At 48.8% G+C, this 21,192-nt stretch overlaps 1 long non-coding RNA gene across 1 annotated transcript; it reads right to left on the reverse strand.

The window, feature by feature from the left end:
- Positions 1 to 2,802: 2,802 nt before the first annotated feature.
- Positions 2,803 to 21,186, reverse strand: LOC311420703. The gene is made up of 4 exons (XR_014684488.1): positions 21,085 to 21,186; positions 20,711 to 20,898; positions 3,993 to 7,748; positions 2,803 to 3,947 (listed from the first exon to the last, which is right to left on the reverse strand). It is a non-coding gene; the product is annotated as an uncharacterized lncRNA (long non-coding RNA).
- Between the last annotated feature and the right edge of the window lie 6 nt (positions 21,187 to 21,192).

The following is a 21,192-nucleotide window of genomic DNA, read 5'->3' on the forward strand; positions in this document are numbered from 1 at the left end:
GAGCTATTTGCTCTCCTCTGGTGTGTGGGTAGGAAGAGATATGGTCTCCTGGGATGAAGTCTGGGACCAGAAAAAGGGTGCTGGGGAGAAAGGCACCGCTCCTCAGAGGTAATGCAGGAGCCTCGGACGGTTGTGGCTGGAAGCCTGGAGAGGATTTGCAGTATAGCACATGGGCTGTGTGCTCCTGCACCGGGACCTGCAGGCTATGAGCCTCCTCGCTGAGGAGAGACAGCACATTTCACTCAGTAGTAGTGGGATCCCACAGCAGGCAACGATGCTACCAAAATATCCAGTATAGGGCCTCTGTGCTGGGCTTCCCTGGAGCTGGCGATGAATTTCTTGTAATGACTCCTGTGCCTTGCCCAGTAACTTGTTGCTCATCTTAAATCTAACTTTGAGAAATATTCAGTCATCATTTAAAGGCTCTAAGTGATAGAAAATCTGCCATACATCTGAAAAGGATGTTGGGATGATTAATTATGCTCTGTACAAAAGCTTTCCATCTTATTTTTGCTTTGACCTTTGGTAGCTCCAGCTTACTGGATCTCGCTAGTCTTTTGTCTGCAAGTTTAAAGGACCCTCTAACTCGAATTGATTACTGCGAATAAAGGGACCTTCTGCCATCCTCACTGCTTCAAAATGAGAACAAGGTGATTTCTTGGCAGTATAATCAAGTACAACCAGATGTGACGAGCTGCCATCTTGCAGAGGGAGCACAGCTGGATGCAGACACACACACCTGCTCACGTAGCACAGCTTTCACGAGCAGAAGCACGGGCATGAAGACCACAAAGGAAGGAAAGAGTAGCTGCATCCAGTGACCGCGTTGGGTTTTACCGTGTCGGAATTTCACGCAGGTTTGACAGGTTGCTGAAGATTTATTCCCCTTCCAAGAAAGGAGCAGCAGCTCCGAGAGCGGTCCAGCAGCTCAGCGAGCGGAGCGGCCCCTCTCCGGGCTGGGGACAGATGGCAGGAGCTCAGGAGGAGCGAGGAAATCAGTGCCACGACACTGAAGGGACCAGACAGCCACAAATTACCACTCCAGAAGGGATGTCTGGACCTGAGCACACAAGGGGGTTTTTGTTTCCTTGTTTTCTCGTTGTTTTGGAACTTTATGAGCATGAAGTTGTCTCCTCTCTGAGACCAGGCTTAGCAGTTGAGGGACATGATGAAAGCTGGCTGACAGTGCCTTTTCCTAGTATTTTAAGAAAAGAAAGGTATAGAGAGAGTCTATAAGGGGACTGGAAGAGTTATTGTAGTCCTGCACATCCCAAGGAATAACTGAATTTGGACAATGCCACCTTCCCCTTGCCATCAGGAGAAGGTACTGTTCCATGCCAGGCAGGGTGGTGTCGTCAGGACCTCGGCAGGAAGGAACGCATCAAAAAGCAGCAGCAGGAAAGGCTCTATTTTCAATTCTTCTGAAAAAAAGCATTTATTTTGAAATAACAGTTTGTTATTTCCTGAAGGTCACATTAAGATCAAACGTATTAAATGTCTGTCAGCCAAACCTGACCTTACTTTGAGAGAACATTCAGGCACACATTCTTCTGAAGTGTTTAGACAAATATGTGAGACATCAGGTTTCCCAAAAGTCTGCCTTATCTAAACTAAATCCCATTTATTTCAGTGGAACTGAAGAACTTTTCTGTAAATCTTGCAAGGCGTCTTCTGATTGTTTAGGCAGATAAATACCTCTGAAAACGTGTGCCTGCAGCTAGAATCCATCTTGCCACATGAGAGTTGGGTGCAGCCTCAGCCAGCCACATGAGCAGCTCCTATAACCAGTGGAGAGTGGATGTCACCCCCGGGCATTTCCTTAAACCTCCCCTGGGCATCACTAGGAGGACTGAAGCACTCTCCCCTTGGGGTACAACCTCTGTCTGTTGATCACAGCGGGACCTGAGATGTCCAATTCCAGCTAAAACGTGGGTTCAGTCTAAGTGAGGTGGATCCCAACCTCCTTAAATACATCTGAGAGATGAGCAAGGCGTGCTGGAAACATACTGCAAACACTTCTCTGAATTTGCAAATGGGTGAGCAGGATAACAAGCAAGGTGCATTGGGTCAGCGTGTGGTAGGAAAGCTCAGACTCCACCAGCAGGCAGGCTCTCCAGTAATGAAGCCTGAAGTTCAAACCCTTGAACGTTACCCAAAAGCAAATTTCGGGTCAAGTATTTTGTTGGTCAATCATCTAAGTCGTTTAAGAGGAAAGAGAAACGATCCCACATGACAGAGCTAATTTGCCAACGCTGATGGAGTGATAAAGTTTAACTCTTTCAGAATAAACAGAAGGAAGAAATAAAGTACAAAAACATGTACAAATAGCTCAGAATAACAAATAGAGGTGGTATTCTCTATAACTGGCCATCTGGAGCTACATCTGGAGCCTCGGTTGAGTCATACTGGTGAACCCTGTGCTTTGAGGAAAAAAGCTCCATTTCTTTGCTTTGGCCATCAGCATTGAAAACACAAACTGCAGCCTCAGAGCAACCAGTTTGACTGGGAAGTGAAAGCAGCGGGGAATTGTGGCTCCCTCTGAAGCAACGGAGCAGCAGAGGATCACCTCAAGGAACACGCCAGCAAGCTAGCAACACCCCCTAGAAAAGGCCACTTGAACAGCACAGCACCATCCATCACGGCCTCCCGAGGACAGCTTTATAGCCTTTAGGAACCAGGCTGGTAATTGCAACACAGAAACTTCGCACGCAGAGGGTTCGGAGCCCAAATGGCCCAGGGAGCCAGCAGCCTGCGGGCAGGCATTTGCATTTCCATCCTACAAGCGAGCGGGGCCAGGTCTGCTCTGGCTGGCCTAACTCCGGAGTTGTTCAGCTGAAGTCCTCTCCTCCTCTGCTTCAAAGAGAGGCCAGATGATCTGGTAGCATTATGTAAAACTATCAGTTTCTAATTATTCTCAAAGCGCTTGGCTCTTTCCATGTGAAAGGCCAGAGCTGAACTCTCCCTGGAAAGGTAACAGAGTACGGATCCCGGCGTGAAAACAGCCAAGAGCGCAGGATGTTTGCAATCTGTGCGAAGGGCCTGAGACCCTGCCTGGCAATACGAGAAGCCTGTCCAAAATCACGAGTTCTAAATTTAGCTCAGAGCACAGAACATTAGATCTGAATCTGTTTTTTTCCCTGGCAAAATGTATGTTCTGCAAATCTTATGATTTATTCATGTCGTTTGTTTTCCTTGGTCATCCCGGACACAGGATGGGAGCTGCTTGCAGACGCGATCCTGGAGAGCTGCGATTTGCCTTTTAGTATCACGGGAAAAGCGTGCTGTGCAAATGCAAGATTTGGAAAGATGATGTGGAGGCTTCCCAAGCCCCGAGGCACCACTGGCACTCGACACGCCAGGAGCCAGCGTAAGCAGCAGCGTGGCAGCACCAAGGGTCCCCGCTGCAGCACCTGCCTGACGCAGCCCTGCAGAGATCTCTGCGGTGAATGAGGTTTCACCGAGCCCACCAGCAGCTCTTCCACACGTGCACCACTGGACAGCATGGCCACAGATGGATGCTGAACAGTCCTCAGGGAGCATAGGCTGTTTCTCTAACATGCGTTTCCTACAGGAACATGTGTTATCTTTGGTTTCCAGCAGGACTTCTAAGCATAAGTGCCGTTAACTACGCTTTTAGTATTTGTGACTTGCTGTTTTGGCAAGATCGTGGCTTATCCCATGGGCTTGGGCGCTGCAAGGATCTGCCTGACATACCGGTGGCTTGCAGGGTGGGTGGGAAGACAATAAACCTGGCCACATACCAGGTAAGGGTATCACTTCTGTTCCCAGTTCTCTTTGATTTTTCCAGTACCAGAATCAGGAATACTTTGACTCCTCAGAGCAAAGCACAACCTCAGCAGAGGTCCCCAAAGAGGGCAGGGCTGCTCGAGAGGCTTGTTGGGAAAGGACTAGCACTAAATAGCAGCTGTAGGACCCCAGAAACCCAGCTTTAATGGGGACGTGTGGCCCACAGTGCCTGGAGAGCCCAGCACAGGGCACAGATGAAGAGCACAGCTCCTGTGTCCCCGCACACTCAGCACCTCCTGCATCCCAGCCCAGCACCTACACGCTCAGCTGACAGCCAGCTCTTGCTCCTCTCTGGACTAATTGCTGGCAACGTGTGTTTTCCCAGGCCTTTGGTACAAGCGGAGCAACTGCTCCATCTGATTTTATGTCGTCGTTCCCATGATAGCGCTGGGTAATTGTAACCAGCAGAACTCCTCTCGCTGTGCCTCCAAGGGACGGAGTCGGTGCTGGGCAGCGAGCACGCTCGTCTCTCTCAGCTCCACGCTAGCCACCGACGTGCCTTTGAAACCATTTGCATTTCAAAACCTGGGCAAATAGCTTTTCTAGTGATTAGGTCAGTTGACAGACAGCCTGTGTCCAAGGCAGAAAGAGGAAGGGAGCCTTGGCAAAGCCAGCAGGAAAGGGCAGAATGCTGCGTTTGGTGTGCCTGAAGCCACCCAAGGCCAGGCTGAGAAGGGACTGATAAAAGTGTCAGCATACGTCTATGGCAGCTATAAGTTTGCATACAACACTTACAAACTATTCAACAACACCACATTCACCATAAAAAAAGCTATCTGTTGAAAACTGGGATGAGATCTCCATCACCAAAGTAAGAGGTGCTGGTAGAAGTGGGTGCCCTGCGCTCACCCGGACCTTCGGTGCCTCAGCTGTGCAAGGGCTGCAGGAGATGGCAGAACAGTGATGGATCAATGCTGGTAATTCCTCTGAGAGTCTGAGATCAAAAGTACCACTAGAGGAGGGCAAAGCATTATATTAGCAAGAGCCAGTTGTTCTCCTCCTCCCTTGAGATCTCTTGCAGGTGATGTCCAAACACAGAGCTACACGCAGACCATTCCTGCGGCTCGGTATTTTCTTTCTTTTGCATTTATCCTGACTGAAAACTGGAAGGTAAATGTGACAAATATATGCACGCAGAGGGATCTACATCCTTGCTGGGCAGAGGCAGGCTGGATCTGCTCCCACTTCCCATTGCTGCTCACTTGTCAGCACTCCGAACGTATTTAATACAGGCACAAGAAAGGGAAGAGGCTTGAGCAGGAACGTGGGTTCAGTCCAACGCTTAGATCCTGAGAATGGAAAACTTGCTGTCCCTGAAGAGGAGAGTGGCTGGATTGTGGTTTGGGGAGGGAGAAATTTAATATGAGCCTGTAGAGTAAATAAACTGCAATCTCATCCCCATGCCTAGCGTGTGAGAATCGGCAGTCCCAGGCTGCGAGGGAGAAGCCCTGCCTTCGGTGGGTGCTGCAGCGAGGAGCAAAGCAAAACCAGATGCACGGGCAGGGTCAGCATCACCCACCAGGGCAGGGGTGTGATGCCCCAATTTGCTTCTTCGCAGAGGCTCCACATGCACTTGTGGTTGGGGAATGAATGGATGCTGCCCCTTGCACGTCCCCACCAAGCTACACCCGATCCCACTGCTCCAACACCAGGGTGTGGGGAAAGCAGCTCCGAGGGGCAGCGAAAGGAAATTTCCCTAAATCCTCTTGAATCCCCGAGGACACCCATGTGTCACAGAGCGAGGATCGGCCCGCGGAGCATCATTGTTCGCTTGAAAAATACCCACCGCAAACTTCCCCTACAATAAAAATGAAAACGGGGCCGAAACCATCCCAGAAGAGCAGCGCTGTAAGTTGGTGGCCAGCTCTGTAAACCGTCGGTCCCGGACTTTAATTTCCTGACGTGTCTCATTTCTCTGCCTCGCAAAAGGGAGCTGGAAAAATCCTCTCTCTTTTCCTTTCTCTCCTCCTCACAGTTGCTCTTTGAGCGAGGCCGTACCTAACAATTATTTGGGGAAACATTATGTTGACATTACTGTTTAGAAAATAAAGGGATTTTAAAGCTAGAGAGTAACATCATGACCATATAGCACTAGTGAATGATTAAAAATTTAGATGACTGCCTTTGAAACAATAAAAAGCTTTCGAAGCTTCTTAATGAGCAGCTATCAGAAATAAAGCATTTAAAACTTCAGAAAGTGCCTCTGTGGAAATTTCATTGTCTTTGATGCTGTAAAATAACTGCAGGGTGGATTCATTTCAAGTTCTTTTTAGCATACTGGTCGTTTAGAAATATTGGGAGATATCTTTCTTAGCAATATGTGGGGAAAACAATGTCTTGGTCGCTTTCATTTATCTGCAATTTGACAGGAGTGCAGTTTATTAACTTGAAAAGAGACAGATACATTATCTGAAACACAGAGAGTATAGTGGGTATTGCCTCCTTTTTATACCAGTGGGAGTCCATGACACTTTGAACTTGCTCACCATTAAACGCCTTCCTGAGTTGTTGAAGAGGCCTTTAAAAAGGCAGCCTGTGCATTTATGATGTAAATTCGTTATTTTGACAGTCTTTGAAATCTGTCATATTCACGTCCAATTTAATGCACCGCAAAAATTCTTTTCTTTTAAAATACTTTTAAGATTTCAAAGCCATTTTCATGTAGAAAACTATTGTTATACCTAATATATCCTGAAAGTGTTTTAGCAAAGGAACTTATATGATTCTGTTTTAAGTCATGTCAGGTTTTAAAACATGTCATTTCTTCAAATAAGCTTTGACCACGTTATCTTTTTTTTATTTTTTTTCATTAGTTAAAGTGCACTTGATTTCCACGGATACAATTAGTCGGGATATGTGCTACGGGATCATCACCGGATCAAATGGGGCTCTTTGAGGCTGTGTTCGGCGGAGCAATTGCCCACATATCTGAGATCAATACAGCCCAGCACACAGGTAGGCAGGCGCAGGGAGATGCGGGCTGGTTGAAGCACAGCATATTTAACAAGGACCTGGACCGGTGGGAAAATTAAACCGCTCCTTTTAAAATGATGAGCTCCGAGTATTTGCTCTGAGCGTGGAGTGGGGCGAGGAGGAGCGGGAGAGAAGAGGGCCAACGCGGCATCTGATGAAACCCAAGTTCAGTTTAATTCTGGTCGAATCCAAGCCTCAGACGTTTCAACTCCATCTTCAAGCCCAACAAACCTCCTTAGGCTCGCTAATCCTTATTACACAGTGGATTTTAGCTGTACCTGCACTTCTTTATCAGTTTGCAAGATATTTTCAGCCGGTACAGAGGTCTTCATGCAGCTCTGCTTCAAAGCGTTGTACAGAGGAGGCTCTGTAAAGACTTTCAGAGGGTGTTTACAGATGCCTTATCACGCCGGGAGAGGAGGTCGGTGGGCAGGGGGGACACATTGCTCCAAAGCAGCGCAGAACCATCCTAATCTAGGGAAACGATCAAATAGGAGTTTCAAAGATCTCCTACTACAAAGGGAGGAATTAAGCTCACTCCTCGCCTGCCCAGACTCCGGGGCTGTTTTGGAATCCATGGAAATATGCCTGGTGTACGGGGGAACCTTCCCCCAATGGTTTAAGTGCCATTTCACATGTCCCCGACGGCTGGCTTTAAAATACAGCGTATCGCCAGCGAGATAAACCGGGAGAATCATTACTTCGGTGGCATTTAACCCTATAATTGGGGTTTTTTTCAGCGCTGATTTTATAAGGTCACCCTGTTATTTCCTTTGCCGGCTGGCTTGTGATGGTGCTCTCACATGTTATTACTCTCTTCCATCACAAGGAATGATATTTCAGGACTGAAAGGTCGGGAGATTTGTAAGGACTGTCCTTTCCCACACGGCGATTGTCTGAAAGCTTCAAATAGTCAAAGGCTGAGCGCAAAGGTGTTTTAGATGGGGTCTCTGGGGCAGAAATCCCATCTGGTCCAGGGGTGGGAAAGAACTGTCAGGATCTGATCATTTTATAGTTAGATCATCTTGTCCCTCCACAAAGGAAGGATATATTTTCCCGATAGAGTTTGTATCAGATATTAAACCAATACTACGATTGATCTCGGGGAAAAAAAAAAAAAAAAAAAAAAAAAGGCCATTAAATCTCACAACTTGAAAAAGGCAGCTTGATCCTTGAAGCAGGGAATCCTGCAGTGCTCGCTGCCTGCTCACCCCACGGCCTGGCTGTGCTCGTTCACAGCATTCATTTCTGCTATCATTTCCCCGAGTTTCAGATTTCGTTGGCACGAGCAAAACCTTGGGCTGCATGAGAAAATACTTTGAAACGGTGCCTAATTGACTTGGGGCTGGTTCAGAATATAGTACACCGCATAAACCACCATAACATCAATCAGAGGGAGAAAGGATGTCCCCATGTTTGGCTTAAACTACGGGGTATTTCCTTTGCCGAAAGCATTTTAATCACGCTTAAGTATAGGTTTGCAGTGGCAAGGAGACCGACCCATTCCAGTTATTGATTTTTCCCACAGAAGGAGACTTCTGCGAGGCAGCCCGGCCGGAGAAACGCCCCAGGGTTCGTTGCACCAACTACAGCAACCTCGCAAGCCTCATCGGGTCGTCTGCTCTGCACTCCCCCAGCAGAAAGCATGTTCCTGTGGTCTGCGAGAGCAGCGTTTCCATCCGAGTTTGCTGGTTTTAGGCTCATTCTCTGGGATCTCACACTCCCCTCCAGCTTTCTTCCTGGGTTTTGTGCCCTTTCCCCTCGCCTCCCCCTCTCCAATTACCACCGGTTAGCTCCGACGGAGCCTCCCCGCAGGAAGAGAAACAGGATCCGCTTGTTAGGAACACACAAAGTTTTGTCATGGGGAACGCTGAGCACGGACAAAACCTGTGCTTCTCCTGGGCATGCCCACCCTGCCCGGCCAGCCGTGGGGCTGCCAAAAAATGCAGACACCAGCCAGCCCCAGGGACCTGCGGCCACCCACATCCAAGCATCGACTCCGCCACAGCAACTTCTGGAGCCGTGCCCGCAGGAGAGCCAACACCTCCTGGCATCGTCAGCATGGTTCAGGGGGGTCCCTGCTGCTTGTCCCCTAGAGCAGGATGCCATGGGCCATCATCATAGCTGGCCGCAGGGTCTGATCAGCAAAGGGAATAACGGGCACGAACGGGGCACAAAGATACTTGCATCTGCCACGACCTTTTGCCAGGGAGCATCTGGAGATCCACGGAGAGCCTGGACTCCACTACATCCCCAAATTCTGGCACCTTCAGGCCCTGACACTCTTAAAAACCAGCTAAGCCTTTAATTAATGCCTTTAACTCTCAAACAACCATTGATTAAATGTCTCCATTCACGGTCATGCGAACATCAGAGACCTGATTTTCAGTAAGCTTGGAGTGACCTCCATGAGAACGAGGGTCTCGAACCACACCAATCCAAGTCACATTTGGCAATTCACGCTGATCACTACTGCTATTAACTAACCAAGGGCCTCATCCTGCTGCTACATCAGCAGCCCACTGACACCACCTGGCTTCAGGCTGATTCTAGAAGCAGCGAAGCTGCAGACTGTGCCATTAATGTACATCGCCATCGCTGGAATTACTCAGAAATCAAACTCCCTGCCTGGGCACGCAGGGAACAATCATTAAGAGTGGTTTCAGTCATCATCTCCATTGCATAAGGCGAACAAGAACCTTGCCTTTTTTTTTTTTCTTCTCTTTCACTTCCCATGAAACAGTGGTGATTTGCTTACAGATATCAGCAAAGGAGAGGAGGAGAACAGGAGGAAGAAGCACATGTTCAGGCACTCTGATAAATCAGACAATACAGCAGGAGAAAGGATGAAAACCTTGAACGAGAATAAAAGCAGCAATCTCTAAGAAAGCCATATGAAAACCCAGCCATCCTATGACATGCTGTACATCTGTCTCATCCACTTGCGTGCAGACAAGAGCACAAACACATAAATGACAATTATATCCTGGCTGACGCCGGCAGCAATTTCCAGCCTCTTGAGATACCACCTCTGGGAATAGTCGTGAAATCAGAATTTTATTGGAATGAGGTTTCAGTGATAATTCCAGTTGGACAAATCTAGTTAGTGAATCACAGGCGTATACATGTCAGAGAGGATGGAGAGCCTTCCCCGTGCATCTCCTGCCACCGTTCCTCCTGTCTCGTGTAAGGGGCTGTTGGCTCACCTCTATCACCTGGTGGTGGCTGCCACAAGGACTCAAGCTGCTCCCTATGCACCCAAATCCAAACTGGCTTGGATTTTGGTGTTAGATCTGTTGCCTTTACTCCTACGTGAAAATTGAGAACAAGTGCAGATCTCAGAGTAATGTGTTCTGGCAAGAAACCCCGCTTAACAGGCAGGCTACTGAAACCTGCGCTCCCTGCAATTTCTAAATGGCTTTCAGGCATGGTCAATGTCCTGCCTGAAAAGAAAGACAGATGCTCCAAGGAAAAGCACGAGGAGCAGACCTTATCCTGCAGCTCTGTGTCCCAGACTCACTGCCACGTGCCTGGATCTGAAGCCCCAGGCTTCTCATGGGACTGGGAGGAACAACGACCCGCGCTCGTGTAGGAAAGAGCCGCTGTTCCTAACGCAAACATTGCCCAACCGTGTGAAAGGGCTCGGTGCCTCGGACACATGGATGCAATTCATGAAAGAATCCAAACAAGGCAAGATCAAGGAATCCTGAGCTGTTTTGCAACGTTTAGCCCAAGAACAAACACAGAGAGTCACTAAGGAGCGTCATGGCATTGGGAGGGACGCCAGGACACCCCGATATAGCAGCTTAACCGTGTCGAAGGGCAACGCAGAGAGCCAGAGACATCGCTGTGGCACAGAACCAACCCCTGCATGCTTCTTGTGGCTTCGAGCCCCTCCACGTCTCCCCCTGCCACCTGCCCACGGGTGCATGTGCCCAGCCCAGCTGCCTGCAGAGATGCTCTCAGTTCAGCCAAGCTCCCTCAACCCACGCCTTTTGCTAATATTCGCTTTTTTGTTACTTACCATGTGATTTATTTAATTTTTTGTCAGAGTAGCAGATCCTAACAGCAGGATTTACATCTATGACAAAGATAAAATTAAAAATAAAAAAAGGAAAATATAAAACCAAGAGGCAACTAAATATCTCCCAGACAGAAAGGGAAAGAGTAAAACTGCAGCAGTGGGTTGCAAAAGCAAAATCCATTGAACTTAGCAATCCTAGCAACACAGCCCTTTGTTTATGAGCCATCTGAAGCAAGTTTTACCCTGCAAGCTCCATGGGGATCCTTGATTTCCCTAGCCAAATTAACTAATTTTCCTAAATCATGCTAAAATCTGATCATTTGATCTGTCACTCAGAGCCTGTCCTGTACATAAATAACAACTCGGCACAGTTCTGATTGTGCAGACGGGGAGCAGTGACAGCACCCTGCGCGAGCAGGGCTGTGATGGATGCTGCGTGTTCTCCAGCAGCACGCCTCGGCGTAACGCTTTTTAGCCAGGAGGATCACAAGGAGCTCACCTTTTGCAGGAAAAAAAAAAATAAATCTTGAAAATGGCTGAGAGGAGAACTATTTTTAGGTTTGCCATAGATACAGAACAGATCGCATTTTTAGGGGGTATAAAAACATTGGCATTTAAATTCTCCAGTAGGTTAAGTGGGAGCGAGAGGCAGTGCAGCTTTGCAGTGCCTCTGGCTCGGAGCCCCCTGAGCACCAAGTGGGCAGACCTGGTCCTGCTGCTCTATAAGCAATGAGAAAAGTCACGCTTTTTGTGGCTGGATACAGCAGAATGACTCTTGACATGAAAATTATGGTCCAATTTGAAATTTCCAGGATATAAAATCCATCAGACTCGGGGCTGCTTCACTTGCCTATCTTCCGACAGGACTCCAACAGCTTTGCAGTCACCACGGGCTGATTCCTTCCATCCTGGTCCTTTTTCTAAGAAGGCTTTTGTCCATCAGTACCAGATGGAGACCTCAAACCTCATTGCAGTGAAGCTAAAATGCCAGAGACGACACAAAGCGATAACCTAAATGGAAATGCTGATGCTAGCTTCGTCTTTAAATATTCACATTTTTCCCTGCTGTCATTTCAGCGTCAAAGACTGTAAGCCCAGATAGACAGATATACAGACACAAATAAAGCTGTAAAAGAGCCTGGCATCTCTTTTTCTTTTCCCCCCTCGTGTTTTTATAACACTATTTGATCTGTTTCCCCAGCTACTAAGGTATGACTAACTACAGAAGAGGCTTGACAAAAGCAGCGGATTGCATCTGAAATTCATGCCATGTAGGTAAGTGACTGGGCACTTCAGGCCTGGGACACGTTCCCACGGCTCCAGTGTCCGTAGCTGGACAGGTTTCTTCTCCAGACCTTGCCCTAAGTGGCCATTCACAGAGCTGCTCCTGACAGTAGGGCCACAGCAGGAACATTTCGAGGGGAAAAGCCAAGGGGAGAAAGCACAGAGAAGCCAGTTTGGAAATACGGATGAAAATCTGACTCTGCCTCGCACACGGTGGTGCCAGCAGAGCTCCCCCTCTCCAGAATTTGAATGGGAAGCTGCTAAATATACTTTATAGCCTCTTTTTTTTTTATTATTAGTGTTTTACGCGCTTTTAGGTGAAGCTGTTGCTCACCTGTCTGGAAGCCCAGCTCACTGCAGGAGCACATCATCAGCATGGGCACTGCCCCTGCACCCTCCTGGCACCGCAATTGGGAGAGTTCCCAAGGCACAAAGCTGTTCTTGTAAGGCCTGCTCCATCTTTAACAAAAAAATCATTAAAAGAGTCAAATTCCCTGCTGCCTGCACACGCACGTCCAGCAGCTCTCCAGCCTGGGTGCATGTGCATAGCCCTTGGCACGTCTCGTGCGTGGTCTGGCAGCATCGCAGCTGAGCTGGGCAGGCAGAAAGGATAACTGGAGGCTGCCGACACCTCCCGTGGTGATGCTCGGTGTCAGGGGTGCAAATCCTCATTTGGGTTGAGGCCTCTTTAGGTTGGCGAAGTGATTCAGAAGGGCTGCAGTGATGCAACAGTCGTGGCACTGCCAGGAGCAGTGGAAGGATCTGCTGATATTCGGCCCCTTCGAGTTTTTCTTGGGGAGGAGGGAGTTGTTTGGTTCCCAGTTCCAGATTTCCTCCTGCAATTACATGTTTGTCCATGGAGGGGGGAAAAAAAAAAGCCTTCTATTGTAAAACTTGTCAAATGAGACCACCCAAGTGGCTGAAGGGAGGGAATGGGGAAGGAGGAAGAAATGCCTTGAAAACCATTTTCTTTTTGATGGTTTAGAAAGGGAATTGAATGTTATTGTCTCACTTTAAATATGTTCTTTATGAGGAGGTCATGTAGCAGGCACATCATTTTCTAATTACAACCACGCAGATAACATGGAAACAAAATAGATGGAGACTTTCCAAAACAGAGGACGCGCTTGCAAGCAACGTGCGGCACAGTTCATCTTCCGAGCCTCAAAACAAAGCGAGCAGCCTTACTCCAAAGGAGCTAGATGGAGTCGTAGGCTGTTAATCGCTTTCTTTTCCCCACTGTTTTATTGCCAGTGGGAAACCCAAACTCGGGCAGTCACTGGATATTAACTGGAAAGTGTTGTCTGGGCTCGGGCTGAGTGTTCCCAGGACGTGCTGGTGCTGTCCGTGGAAACAGCAACGGGTGAACCCAGACCTGCTGTAACACTGCCAGGGCCCAGGGAGCTTTCCCAGCAAAATTTACTCACTGTAAATTGGGTACGAAGGGAATTGTGTGCTCAAACCCCCCTCAGCTAACAGGAAATGAGGCTTAAGTGAAAACCAGCACTCATCTCCAAGCCCTTCTAGGCAGGCAGTGCCGAGGGGAGGCAGCAGCACGCACAGCTCATGGTGCTGGGGACAAAATGGACAAAAAGGGAAGCGTGGTCTTGGGGGAGATCTCAGGCAGGGCGATGGTGGATCTGCAGCATCCCAGCTGCCTTCTGGGCAGAGCAGAGCCCTGTCCTCCCTCCAGCCCCTCCGACGTTCCTGCTGGAGTTGCCTGGGATGTGCTGTCTCACGATGATCTCTTCCCTTGGGCTTTGGGAAGCTCCCTGCTTGGCACTGACAACACCAGGCATCCCCGGGATGCTGTGATTTCCATCTCTAGCTCAGGATGACGTGAAAGGCAGCACCTTCCCCATCAGCAGACAGAGCAAGGTGGCAAAAAGGAGAGGAAGCTGCAGGGAGATCTCACTCTGTGACACCACAGCAGGGGGCTGAGACCAGAGGCACAAAGCAGCACCCAGGGGAAGCTGCTTCTTCACCAGAGCTGGTGGGGGCCCATTTTCCCCCTGCCTCTCCAACACTCCAGCTTCCATTCCTTAGGGTGGCCAAGGAGGATTGGGGTGTCCTGCACTGCCCACATGCCCCAGGACACCCTTGGGGTCACATCCAGGGAGCTGGGTGAGATGTGCTGTGGGTGGGACACAGCCATGCATGGCCCAGTGCAACGTGAATCTCGCCACAGGGATGGAGAGCAACGGGAGAGGGCTGGGAGCGTGTCCCCAGGGTGCCCTTCATGGCCTGTCCCAGCTGCTGAGGTTGAAAGAGGAGATGTGTTTGGGAAGAAATCACCCAGAAAGGGTCCCCACAAGGGAACTCTGGGCTTTAATCCCCTCCAGGACTGGGATTTCCTACACAAGGAAAACCTTCCTGCATGAGATGGCGCAGTGGCTCCTGGTTGTTTGCTCTTACACTCCCTAACCTGCGTTTTCCCACAGGAAAAGAAACCAAAAAAAAGCAAAAACCAAACCCACACCACCTTTGAGTGAGGCCCTGGCTCCATCCAGCCTGGACTCAACCATAATGAGCGATCAGGGCTTTCCAAAAGGGCAATTCACATTGTTTACACTGCCGCAAACCCCTTCTCTGTTTGCCCAAGATGCTCAGGATAAAGGGATGGCTCTGGCCTCTGTATCTGAAGCAGCACAGTAGCATGTAATTGAGGGAGGACCACGTTTAGGCTAAGCTACCCTGATTGCAGTCCCCTGTAACAATAAATCAGGGGCTGAAAGCAAAGATGATGGGCTGGATCCTGCGCTCAGCAGCACTGTGGGAAAGCCTGGATTTAGGAGAACCCAAAGATGCCTCTCAGGTTCCTTCATCCTCAGCCCTCCCTATAAGAAGTGAGCCCATCTCCTTTTTGGAGGAGGCAACTCTGCCCGATAGTTGCACAGCATGGTTCAGACCCTGGTGTGGACTGAACTGCTTGCGTTTTTGTTATCTGTGATAACTGCAGGAGAAAGGAAAGCAGCAACGCCCACAGCGCCGCACCGCTCTTCTCTCACAGCTCGAGATGTTTCAGTTCCTCCTGATGCTTCACAGAAAAAGAGCAACCTCCCCCAAATCACATTCGTGGGCGCTGTGGATGGAGCCACTTCTCCTGGTCCAGATAAACTGCATCAGGAATCACAGACGGACAGATCGATGCCGTAACTTCTGTCACTAGCCTGAGACAATTCGAAGCCCAGCATCTTCTTCATTCCGCACACTTCTGCCAGGCAATTCTAATGAGGTCAAAATTATTTTCCTTCCTTTGCTCTAATCTCCTCAAAGAACAAAAAGAAGTATGAAAAGAAAACACAATATTTATTGTAAATCAGTGACTTCTGCATTAAAATGATCAAAGTGTGTTTGCTGCACACTTGAAGTTCAGATGCAAAGGGATTTCCAACTTAAATAAATAAAAGATTGTTTTTCTGTAATGCAAATTCGGAAGGAGCGATCCACACAAAGTAGTCAGACACGCTCTGCAGAAGGACTGTCCCCCTCCTACACCCCGCGTATTTTGCATGGGGGATGCTTTAAGCTGTTCAAAAGAAACATCTCTCCGTCAGGGCCTGCTGCCGTGTGCCGAGGGGAAACCAGTGGACGCCACTTGATGTGTGATTACGAGATGCAGCCTAATAATATAATTTCTCAGTTCAGATATTGATCCTTGGGAGCGATGCAGGGCTGGGAATAGAGCAAAGCAGGGGGGTGGAGAAATATCTGCTGCCCGTTTTCTCCTCTAACAACTCCCCAAAGAGCCAGAGCCTCATCCACCCCACACGGCCAGGCGTGCCAGGAGATCAAAACTCACCGGGGACACGCACTGTGCCTTTCAGGTAACTTATACTATTATTAACGATCATAAAAGAAACGATCACGGCGTTTTGCATCTCTTTCATCTGGCAAGCCTGCGAGCACACTTATTAATTGAGGAAGCCTCTCTTCTCTGCAAGGTGGATTTCAGCACTTCCTTGCTGGAGCAGGGAACTGAGGCACGGAGAACACGCCGTGACCCCGGTGCCACCGCTGTCACCGCATTGTCCTCGTTGCTTCCTCCCGTCACTGCCCCACGCTCCCAAGCTGAGCTGTTCCCTTTGGTCTGTGTCCCCGAAGACCACACACGAGAACAGACTCGCAGCCAACCTGCTCAGATGCCAGGCTGGGCTGCTGCAAGCTAAATGCTCTTGCTAGAGTTCAGGAAATAACGCATATTCCTGACAAAATCAGGTCTCACATCTCACCTGGCATTGCCGTCCTCCTGCCACTAAGCTCTGTGCATGCTGCAGAGGGGCTCACACCGAGGTGCAGCCACCAGCACTGCTCCAGCTGCTGCTAGAGCCAGGAAACCGCTCACAGGTGGCACTTGGGAAATTGAGACCTTTCCTCCTTCCCTGTGTTTCCAGAAGCTGCTCTGGTTAACCCCAAAACCACCACCTCACATGTCAGAAGCACTCATCTCAGGGAGACAGACAGAGCCTGAAGTCACCAGAAATATCCCAAATTCACAAAAAAACAAACAAAAAAAAAAAAAACACTGGAGGTTAGGGACATGCTCATGTCAGTATGTCCAAAGGGCAGGAAGGGGATTAGCGCATCAAAGCAACTAATTAGGGCACTGGCTTGTTTCTGAAACACGACCGGCTCTAACTCAAGGGGCGCAAAATGGAAGTTGAACCCGAAATATTTGTGGCAGACTCCTGGATCCTGTGGAAAGCAGTACACATGTTTAACTGTAGGTAAGTGAACGCTCCCATTAAGTGTGAGGCAAAACATGTGCTTAAGTGTTTGCAGAATGCAGGGCTAAATGCAAAACCGCTGGGTAACAGGGGGAGCAGCATTTGAGGAAAATAAGGTCACCTGCCCTCCGCAGATTAACCAAACCATCTCTCACTGCAAAATGACAAAGTTCACCCACAACACAGTCCAGGCTCCCTCGTAGACATGCACATTTTTTTGCAAACTACCCCAGGATGACAGCTTTTCAGCAAACCAGGACAAGCTCCAGGCCCTGGCTCAGGATCACGCTGCAGAGCTCAGATCCTGGTGAAAACTTCTCCAAATTCCCATGCCCTCCATCCCTCCAGGATCTGTGCCCACCTCCATGGCACCCTGGTGCAGAGGATGCTCTGCCCGAGCAGGACAGGTCCCCACAGACCCCAGTACATGACCAGCACCAAGAGCTGGGCTCAGATGCTGTATTTTGAAGCCAGCTGCAGCATCCTCTGCTGAGTCCCAGCTGCCAGGAGCTGGTGACGGGCTGGGCCCAGCAGGATGCTGTTTGTTGAGCTGGGAGCCTGAAAGGTGTCTCTTGCTTATGCATCTGAGCGAACGACTACATTACCATCTGATTTTTGGTTCCAAATAGGATAAAAATAGAGACTCATATACAAATTAAACATTGCTCTATGTATATTGTGTACCCTATAATTAGCAGGTAATAGTCGCTCTTTAATTAAATAAATTGTTACGCTAAATAGAAGGATTTTTGCTTAATTACAAGCTAATCCTATTTCCCCAGCATATGTGATATTTTCTTATCTCCCACAATGGAAGAGGCGCATTTGAATGGGAAGTACGTTTGTGTTCTCCTATGACATACAGGCTCGGGGAGAGACCTCGGTTTTCCGCAGAGCTGCTTGGCCCCTCATGCTGCAAAAACCTAAGGCCCTGTCACCAAGGAGGGGACAAAAGCTTTCAGGAGAAGAAACACAGAGGAACGTGCAAAGAGCAAATGCCTCCAAAGGGAGATGGGTGCCCGAGGCTGGGACCAGCTCCAGCAGCAGGGCAGCTCTGGGGTTTTCGGACACGTTCCTGAGGGTTTGCATCTTGCAGCAGAGCACAGGTTAAGTAAGACATCCTGCTTGTGTTATTTCCAAGCCCTCAGACCTTTAGAGAAATGAGTTGTAGCCAAGTAACTGAACCTGACAAAGTCAAAGGGTAATCCTGCCAGTTTAATAGACGGAGAAACTGAGGCCAGAGAAGCGTGGCAACAAACCTTGCATTGGGTCAGCAAACACCACCCAGGCACCGCTGCCAGCGCCTGCCTCTAACCACTGGGCTCGGTGGCTTTTGTGTTTCTCCTTTCCATTATGCATACCCTTCCTTTTTCCCTTAATGATTTAGTGATGTTTGTTCCCTCACACTGTGCGCAGACCTTGCAGATCAAAATAGCCAGTCATCTAAAAAAAATTCTTCATCCTTTGTTCTTCAAAGAAACCAAATAATCTCAATCCTTTGAGAAAACTCAAAGGGTGAAGGCAAAGCATCAGGACTGATGAGAACAATAGTGGTGTATCCCCCGATGAACAAGTAGATCTCTAGTGCTGTGTGGTTATTAAAAAAAATAATAATAATTCCTTGTAGTGAAAATTCCTGGGTCAATTACTTGTTGCCACAGGGAGATTTCCTAGGAGTTTTATTGTTATTATCACTATTCAATGATTATATGCAGCAACACAAAGGTGAGTTTTTATGTGAAGAGATGCAATGTTTGGTAAATCTTAAGCAGCACACAGCAGAGGAGGTGGGGGGGGGAGATCAAAGCCCCTGATATTCCTGCAACATTTTGGAGCCAATGACAGCCATTTATTGTTTCTTTCAGAGGCCCATAGTGTTTTTCCTCAGTAATGAAGGTTAAATAGTAAGATGGTAGTGACTGGACACGCAGCCATGGCATTTCTGCTATGAGCACATCCACAGGCACCATGGTCTTGCTGCCACATCCCTCACCTCTCAGGATGGTGGAGGAAAACCTTTGGGTTCCCATCACTTGCATCTGGCTTGGTTTCTGCCATCATGCTCCAGGCTGTGCCCAGTCAGAGCCTGCTCCGTTGGGCAGGAGCAAACACAAAATGGAGCTGGACAACGCTTCTGCAAAGTGCCTTTCTGATCCAAATAAAAGCTGCCTGTAATTCCCTTTTCAGTACCACAGCTTTGTGCACAGGGAGCACCTCCTCTGCAGCAACTTCCTCCAGCATGCAGAGGGCAAATACTGGTTTGTCTTTTATTTTATTTCATTTTTTTTCTGACTAAAGGCAAAAGGAAATATCAGAAAATACAAGAAAAAGTAGAAGGCCAATGCTTCTCCCCACATGCTGTGAATGGTAGCCTTCCTCTGACAAAGTAACACTAATTGTCCTTTTAAAAAAATATATACATATGTATATCAATACATATTTATAGACATACTGTTCCTTTCTCCTTCTGAGATGAATTACACATGTTTCCCAACCAGGTACAGCAGAAATGCTCCAGTTCACACCTGGAGCCTGCACTGAGAGCCACGTTTTGACTCAGAGCCTTTGACAAGCCCTCCGCAGGGTGTGCAGGCACCAATTTCTCCACACCCCAGCCCACCAAGCACACAGCCCCTGCCTGCACGAGCCATTTGCCCACCACTGCATGCCAGCCCAGCTCCTGGTGCCACACGTACAGACAATTTATTTGTCCCATCTTATTTTCTGAATGACAGAAATTTGGATTTTGCTCTGTTCACACTACCACAACACAGGACTAATGCTTTACCCAGTAACTCAATCCCAATCCCCTGCTCCCAGCAAGGTTTGTGCATCTGAATCACATCTCAGGGGGCCCCCACAGGTGCCACACAAGCAAAGCCACCGGCAGCCACACACCTCGTGGTTGCAGAAGCAGGGCCTGAAGAAGGAATGGTTCCCATTTAACCAGTTGCCTGAAGAGAATTAATGTGCTAAGTGTTCTGAACAGATACATTTGGATGTGAGCACTGATATGAGATGCTGTCTGGATATCAAATAGGTAGCTGAAATACATCTACCAAGCCCCTACTCTTTGATCACCAGAAGTCACTCAGCATTTACACATCACAGGAGGATGCTCAACACCAGAAGGCAGAGAGTCAGCCAAAAAGGAAGAAGGATAGCTGAGTATTTGTGTCTTAAAGATGTGCAGCCATTAAAAAAAATAAAAAATATAAAAATCACATATCCAGCCTCCCAAGGGCAGCAGCGCCTCATGCTCAGAGGATTTATGCATGCTTCACGTGATGATTAGCTCTGCCGTTCACCAAAGAGTTAAGAGATGTTTTCATTGCTCATGTCACCGAGTAATCTCACTTCCGATTCCTCTTACAGAGTCATGCCACAGGATCTCCTGTATTATTTACAGCCTCTCAAATGCCACTCCACAGCTGAAAGGCAGGACAGGGCTGTGGAAATACAGTTAATGCCTGAGGGCCTTACCCTCACCATGCCTGGACCCACACATCTGCGACATGGCCACCTGCAGTGCTCAGGGCTGGTGCCAGCCCAGGACATGAACCTGGCCAAGGAGGAAGGCTTCCTTACATCTCCTCAGTGCCCAGAAAGCCAGGGAAGACAGACTTGTTTTGCTTCCACAAACAAAAATGAGCATTGCACAAGGCATTTTTAGACTATATGGTTAAAAATCCCCTCAGACTGACTGATTTTAAGGTTAAAATAGGTTGTGATGCAGAGGGAGGAGCCCTGCCTGTTCTCACACAGGTACCAGGACACCAGACATGCCCCACACACCATGAGACCAGGTCAGAGCAGGTCCTGGACACAGAACACCCCCATCTCTGCCCAGACCTTTGCATCAAGGCCTCACTCACACCTACCACACTCAACTCACCCTTAGGGCCGCAGTCCTGCCAGCGCCTCCATGCCAGGCTCCCCCGTCCCATTGTCCTTCAGGGCTGTAGCAGAATCCCCAGCACGAGCAGGACTTGCTGCCAGCATCCCCACAACAGAGCCAAAAGGAGCAGACTGTGATCCTTGGGTGCAGATATCCCTGAGGAGGGCTGGGGCAGGGCTGGCAGCCTGTCAAGGCCAAATGAGAGGCACTTGTGGCCTGTGTTGCCACCTGGGCCACGTTCCCCTCTCAACTCCCCTCTGTGAAGGCAAAGACATCCCCACATAGCACAAATCAGCCCCAAATCAGCCCCAGGCCTCTCTCTGTTAAACTTACGGCCCTGTGAAACCTTTGGTACCTGGCCCCACGCTCACCTGGCTTGCTGCAAGTTCAGCACTCAACCCGGCTTCACCCAAAGCTTTTGCTCCAGCTTGCAAACTCCCCGAGCAAACCTGGTCCCAATTTGGAGTTGGTTTGAACTC

This window comes from Aythya ferina (assembly GCF_964211825.1).
Source record: "Aythya ferina genome assembly, chromosome: 18".
NCBI lineage: Eukaryota > Metazoa > Chordata > Aves > Anseriformes > Anatidae > Aythya > Aythya ferina.